Source organism: Anoplopoma fimbria, chromosome 16 (assembly GCF_027596085.1).
Source record: "Anoplopoma fimbria isolate UVic2021 breed Golden Eagle Sablefish chromosome 16, Afim_UVic_2022, whole genome shotgun sequence".
In the NCBI taxonomy this organism is placed as follows: Eukaryota; Metazoa; Chordata; class Actinopteri; order Perciformes; family Anoplopomatidae; genus Anoplopoma; species Anoplopoma fimbria.
The window spans coordinates 14,955,448-14,963,336 of record NC_072464.1 but is presented as its reverse complement, the minus strand read 5'-3'; positions in this window follow the sequence as shown (position 1 = coordinate 14,963,336).

Genomic DNA, 7,889 nt, shown 5'->3' with positions numbered 1-7,889 from the left:
AGAGCTGTAGTGTTGCTGACTCACTGCACACTGCCAGGTATGAGGTCTGTCTGTCTGTTATTTGGCTCTCTGCATGATGTACAGTACGTCTCTCTGCCAGCACCCCCCCCCCCCCCCATGCCCAGAGACCTGTCTCTCTGTAAGCCAAACAAGAGTTCATACTGTTCCTCGAGGGGAACCAAAGAGGCGGAGCAGCATAATATGTGTACTCTCTTGTTTGTAAATGAATCAATGCTTTCAGAAATGATTGCAACAAGGTTTGGAAATCACGGGATATATTGCCCAGGCTAATGACTGTATGACCATAGGGGCATTTTCCAAATTGCAATGAAAATCAGAAGAGCGAATGCTTTTTGTTTAGGCCTGCAGCAAACAATATTTTCATTATCAATCAAGATGCAGATTATTTTCTCCATGAATTGATTAGGCTGTAAAATTGAAAATAGTGCAAACTCATTATATATATATATATATTTTTTTTTTTTTAACCAAATGTCCAAAACCCAAGTATATTCAGTTTCATATCATGACAATGAAAAGCATGAAATTCTCACTATTAAGAAACCAGAACAACCGAATGTTAAGTGTTTTTTTTCTTTATGAAAATGGATCAAATCCATCAATCAGTTATGTAATAGATGCATATTATATTTAGTTAAATCAACTAATTCATCAATTAACAAATCCTATGGGAAGTCCATAAAAAGACATCCATGCTTTTTTTTACCAATGTATCAATAACCTCTTTAAAAAGAACACATGGTGGTACATTGTTCAATAGTGTTCTGCTGTACAGTATGACCGGTTGTTTGCCGTAGACTCTCATCTCCTTCAGTTCATTTCAGTTGGAGCTCTGTTTGCAACCCTCCATTATCCACACAGTGCTGTGTTGTCAGATCAAGTGGGCAACCTTCAATCAACCACAGTGGATTGGACACAGTGAATAGGTCATTTACTGCACGTATTTTAGACAAATCCGTCTGATACACAGTTGATAACAAACAGAGAAATATAGTTATTAGCGTTACTGCACACTTAGACATGTTTTTTTTTGAGCTGTAGACTAAATTGAATGTCTGTACTGTAATGAAACACATGAATGCTGGTGTTAATATTAATACAGATGAACACACCATGTACTGTTTTTACCTCGCTGGCAGGCCAACATTAGCTACCAGACAGGAACAGACTGAACTAAGTCCAGTCTGAACAGTTTCATAAGACTCCAGTGTTTACACTTCTAGTAACCAGATAAAACTTTGTCAACAAACCCATTCAAGATGCCAAAATGAATTTGATATAATGACCAGCACTCTTTCCGCCCAACAGAACAAACCCCAAAGTATTCAACTTTGCATCATAGGAAAGCGGCAAATCCTTTCATGAGAAGCTAGAGCCTGTGAATGTTTGACATTTTTGGCTGATAAATGACCGACCCAGTTGCTCTGTAGTTAGTGCCCCAGAGGCACTAACTACAGACCCAAACAGGTTTACACACTGGGACCAAACTCACTGAAAGGACGTGTGTGGAAGAAATGGTTAAATTCCTTTTTTACTTAATATTTTACAAAGAAGTCAGCACATAAAGTGTGTCGAATGAGTCATCTTGTTATTTAAGACTGTTCTCTGCTCTCTCTGTTACAGCTACATTGAGCAGTTTGACTAGATAGCCTCATTTGACAAGCTAACGGCAACTCCTGAACTAAAGGAAATGAATGATCCTGCTGTTGACCTGAACACACTTTACAAGAGACTGAAAGGCACCTGATCTTTTCCACCGTTGTACTGGATGGCGGTGTGGAAACACAAGCCCTGTATCACAAATGTGACAGCGTGGACGGTTAGTTCAAGCCAACATAATAGGTCATCATCCTCTCGGAGCCGCTGTGTTTCTGCTGGGCTTTGCCTTCCCCGTCGATCGGCTCTCTGCTCTCTCTCGCTCAGCTTGCTGGTCACGACTCGCCGCCTGTCTGAAGTTGAACAGATGCCAAAGCCCGGTTGATTTCGGGAGCCTTTGAATTATTGCCAGTTATTTGTTGTCATGATCTGTTGGGAAAGACATGGAAGGAAAGTAGGGGGCTTTTGCCGGATCAAGCTGTGAGCTATGTTTACAGGAGAGTGAGGCACATGTCTACAGAAGTGTTCCCTTACATTTTTCGTGAGGCCGAGCTGCTATAATGCTGCTAGTGTACCGAGCATTGTTTGGTCATGGGGGGGGGGTTATGCAGTTATGCAGTTATGCAACCTGATCAAATCTAGACGGATAGAAGAAACGGGTTGCATTGCATAATGACATTTGGAAAGCTAAAGTCTGGCCAGGGCTCCATGGGTTATATTCAATAACTGTAAAGTTTCCTTCAGAACTCTGTCATTGTCCAGCTATTATAATCTCTCTGCGTCTGCTGCAGTGGGGTAGATGGAGCCAACATGTAGCCCACATTATTGTTGTTTTTCATACTGGAGGAAACGATTTGATTCAACATCCATTATGAGTCTCTCTGGGTGGTTGAGAGGCCAAATTCTCCGGCTTTATTTTCTTGCTATTCAGCGGTTTTGCAGCCCCCCAGCCCCCGCCCACCCACCATCTGAGGTGTTGGTGTAATAATGCACCCACTCTCCTCTATTTCCCCCCCTGGTTGATCCTTTGGTCACGCAGACTGCGGTCTCAGGCCGGTGGGCCGTGCAGCGGTCTTGGCATGTCACAAAAGCTCAAGGTGGCCCATTGTTAGAGGACTGCTGAGCAGCTTATTTGGCAGTGACTCATTTTATTCCGTTTCTCTGGAGTAAAGTTAAATGCTTACTAGCCCCCCCACACACCGTGCACCAAGTCAGCCGCCGTGCTAAATACTGTGGAATTACTAGTCATGTGTCTGTAGCTTGAACTGTCAGTGAGTGAACTTGTGACTGGCCTACGCTTTCATAAAAAAAAAAAAAACAAAAAAAAAAAAACAAAACAATCCGCTCCACCTCATGGACAAATATATGCAAAACAGTACAATAGCCCGGCTATAAATCCTACTTGTGAAACTTGTAATGTCCAGTTTATGTTGACACCTTTAGACAAACAATGATTAAACTTTATGGTATTCTTTGATGATGTAGCGAGTGGTGGTGCTATATTGTACAGCATCACAACGATGAGGTGTTTTGTTATATTTATTCCGATATGTACACAAAGGAAACATAATATTAGAAATATCTTTTATTAGAATGCAATCCAATAAAACTCCACAACTTACAAAATTGACTGACAGACTTCTTTGACACAGTAAAACCATCATGTGGATTTATTGCCCCACAGTGGTCCCCCGGAATTACTTCATTTTAAGGGGGATTATTATTATTATGAGAGTGTTGTACACAACAGCCTATTATATGTTATCCTGGATGAGATCAAAAAACTAAATTATTGGAGAATAGGAAATGCCATTTGGATTTTACAAGAGTTGTTCCTCCTTGATCCCAGCCCTAATATGTGTAGGTGAGGTTATTGTGGGGCGCTGTGGACGATATATATGTGTGTGTGTGTGTGTGTGTGTGTGTGTGTGTGTGTGTGTGTGTGTGTGTGTGTGTGTGTGTGTGTGTGTGTGTGTGTGTGTGTGTGTGTGTGTGTGTGTGTGTGTGTGTGTGTGTGTGTGTGTGTGTGTGTGTTTATCCTGTAGGTGTGTTCACTCAACATTTGCATCGAAAGCATTTGTATGCCTCAGAGGAGCAGAGAGGAAGGAGGCACGATGCTGTTGGCATTCACCTGTGTTGATGTGTGTTGTGGCTCACCCTATCTAATTGGTGGAACCGTGTGTGTGTGTGTGTGTGTCTGTGTGTCTGTGTGTCTGTGTGCGTGTGCGTGTGTGCTTATTTGCAACACGGGCCCATCCCAACACGTCTGGCCCTGCAGCTGCAGCAGAGCTAATTTTAGCCCAGGATGTGCGTACGCCTCAGTTCCCCCTAGCCTGGCCTATGAGAGAAGAGGAGAGGATGAGGGGGGGGGAAAAGAGTAGCCAATCTTTCAGTCTCTCTTTCTCTCCTCTATTCTGTGCACCTATCTCTCTTTCATTCTTTCTGTATTATTACCTGTAGTATGTATTTTTCATGCATTTTCTATGTCCACGGTTCCTGGCGTCAGCACTATTGATTTGCGCTGGAACATATTGACTGTAGTAAATGTTGCCTGCCTGTTAGTGACCTTTACTCACCAGAAGTCCTTTCAGTCAGTTGGCGTCTCACTGAGGCGTGTGCACCTGTCGGCCTCACTATTCTACTATTCTGCTATTACTCTGTATAGAAAACCAGGCAATGGGGGTAATTTTATAGTGCTGTATGTGCTATTAATACACCGCTTTCTATTCCTGTACAGACAGCTACTCCACTGTTGAGTAGCTGGTTCTTCTTACGAAATAGAGAGGCAGCCGGGATGGAGATTATAGCTGACTGGTTCACTATGGTCAGGTATTAGAATAATCCTTCTACCTAGGGGAAAGTGTCTGGATAAAGTGTGTGTGTGTGTGTGTGTGTGTGTGTGTGTGTGTAGGATGATTGTGTGTATCACGAAGAATGGCTACCGGCAAACATAAAATCACAAAAGAGGACGAGTAAAAATTCCCTCATGACAATGTCAAACCACATGTGTTGAGGAATATTGTGTGTTTTTTGTGCTTGCTGATGCATTTGGACTGTGCTACGTGTTTATGTGCAAATCAGCAGCCTGAAACGAAACTCTGTGGTCATGTGACCGCCCCAGATTCTTGTAAAACCAGGCTTTTTTACCCTGTGTAGTCTCACCTCAGTTTTATCATTGGTCTAAATATATATTTTCTAATTGGAGAAGTCAAATGGCCCTAATTTATAAAGTACAACATATTAAAATCTCATAATATTTGTATATATATGTGCTCTATAAGAACAGCATTACACTATTGAAACCGCAAGGTGATATCGTATAGGCAGAAAGATATCTTCCTCTTGTAGAGGTTTATCACAAAGAAAATTTCCCAACAATAGTATTAATAAATGAATAAATTGTCACACCATCATTGTTGGATATTTAGTTTGTCATGGTCACAGCCAACAAACGCGAAGGAAGACGGACAGCGGCAGAAGTGGCGCGAACAGAACAGGCACAGAGCTCGCTCAAGCTCAATAATTCATGGCTGACTGAGCTAGGTTGACCTTGAAAAATCCCCAGAGTTGGACTGTTGAAACCTGGCACTGCTCATTTAGGGCAGAGAGGAGAAGTTGAGACAGACAGAGACAAACTCATGTACATTTGTTTTCATCAGTTTTTTCTTCTTCGATCACAAAAAGCATTCATTTTGGATTTCCATTGCTGTTATTCACATGTGCTCTTTATTTGATTTTGGTTGTTTTTCTTATCTTCACTAGGTTTGAGTTCACATGTGAGAGATAAACATGTTCCAGTACTGTTACTTATTGTGTCACAGTAAGGAAAGAAAAGCAGCCTGCCTTCTGTTCTAAGAGATTTTATTGTGAGAAAGCATCAAAAAAAGATTGCAATAGGTGACATTTTAAGGCTATGAAAAGGGGATCTTGACCAGCAAACACTTCTACAGTCTGTACTCATTTTCATATTCAGCAATTGTGTAAAGATCAGGAAAAATGAACAAAGGCAACCGGCACAGACCCATCATGCTTTGCTCCTCTTCTAAATGATCTCACTACCCCATGGCATGACAGTTTGCCTAATCTGAGTCTGATAACTTAACTCGCACAAATAATGCTGTGTGGATATCCGTTTTGATTAAAAGTTGTGGTTTGTGTGCTATGGAAACAAACAAAACATGAAAATTCAAACGCGATCGCACAAACTGTCCGGAGTTCTGCAGCACACAACAACAACAACAACGCTCTTTTGCTCCAGTGTGCATTTCTCTACTTCATGCTGAAGAGTATGGCACCCAGTTATCACACCCCCGGACTAAGGCTACTGCCACATTTGCATTTGTAAAAACGATGCATCTTTAATTTTCCTTCCACATTTTCCTAAATTCGCCACTTTGACGGATTTTGTGATTTCTCACTTTGCAGGCTCATGTTTGGATCCGACTCATGTGGTGAAAGTAGTTGACATCGTGGGGAAATTTGTTTCTTTCGATCACGTAGCAACTGCACCAATGCTCAATAGAAAAGCGTTGATTGTGTCAGATATTTCAGTGTTTCTTAAGGCAGTTCATGACTGTCAGTTGTTCATTCAGAAGCTAAGAATGCTTTTGTAAAGCCAAATTCACACCTGAAATCGTGGTTCTCACACTACCTGACTGACCGCCGATAGGGGCTCAGACACTATAAGATCTTTCACCAGGAGGAATCCCTGATCAGTAGCCTAAGTCTGGTCTCCAGACTATGTTTTGTCAGGGAAAAAAGGCGAGAAGTGACGGCGTGTATTATGTAATACCATGCATGTAGTCATGCTTGTTGATGTCGTTGACACGTGTAGCCTGTTTCCACACCTCTTAACTATTTATTTATTTCTTCCTCTAGGTGCAATAACAACTTTCCTCATATCTGGGAAATGTATCAGTAGGCTCCAAAAACTGTTAGTGATGGAAAATCAGGGCCAAAGTCGTGCAGCTTGAACTAAGCATTACACAACTAAGGGCAGTTTCTACTTTAGACAGACCAACTATATAAATCCTCCATGTCCGTCTCCTCTCCCCTGTCCTGGGTGCAGCTTCGGTTTAGAGTAGCTCTCTGCAGCTCTCTGTGACCTTGTGTATATTTACATTGGTTGAATGAGTCACTTAGTCCCGGACACATTTATGATTCATCCGTCTGTAGTGAATGATGAGCATTGTTAGCTTCTCGAGGATCCATCCTTTATGGACTCGCTTAAAAAAAATCACTCGGGTGTTACTAAGGGGGTAGCTCGTTGGCTAAAGCTGCGTTGTTTATGTCGTGCATTGTTAGTGAAGTGTTCTTTTTATCGTCATACTCATCAGTTGTGCTTGATCCTGCCGACTAATGCTGCAGCTGTTGTTAGTCCTGTACGTCGTGGCAGAGACGGAGAGGACTGTCTAAGACGTTGTGTGGGTAATGATCGAGATGTTAATCTTGTGTTGTTGTTGTTGTTGTTGTTTTGGACTTTAGCACTGACCATTTTTTTATTTATTTACCAGCTTAGCCTCCAACTACAGAACTTACTATGAGTCATGAGGCTGCTGAGGTTCCAGGCTCCAATATGAAAACAGTCCCAGTCAGATTGTGAACAGTGAACGCTGCTTTCCCCTCCCTCATGAGTGCAGTTAGAACAACGTGCATGGGCTGCTCACTAGCCCTTTACTCAGTTATGTATTAATCAGTGGCCCTGTGGAAGGTTCAACTATTTCAGTCCCATAGCATCTACATAGGAAGAGATGTATGCTGTGTAGAGACTACGCCGTGGTGCTTGTGCACCGTTGCAACAGCTATTTGGATTCATATTGACGATGATAATAATGATAATAATGATTCACTTTGACAGTATCTTGACATGCTCGATGTTTTATTTTTAAATGTGCTTGCAGCTGGCAGCGCAGCTCTGAGGGGTTGATAGTTTTGGTTTAAGAAAAATACTAGTGGATGGATTTTAATGAAATTTGATAATATATTTATGATGCCCATGGTGCTGAGATGCTGAATCCTAATGCCTTTGGTGATCCCCAAACCTTTCCTTCAGCGCCATCAACAGGTTACTTATCCAGTGAAATATTTCATAATCTGCTCGATCGATCGGCAAACAATCTGGACAGGCGTCCGTCTGACCGCAGATTCCCATTGGAACATATTGTGTGTTCACTGCTCCGCCTTCAAACTAAATTCACAAAATACACTCATTGGCTTAGTTTCAACCGTGTACACCGTTGAACAGTGTGTTGAACAATCTCATTGTGATTCTG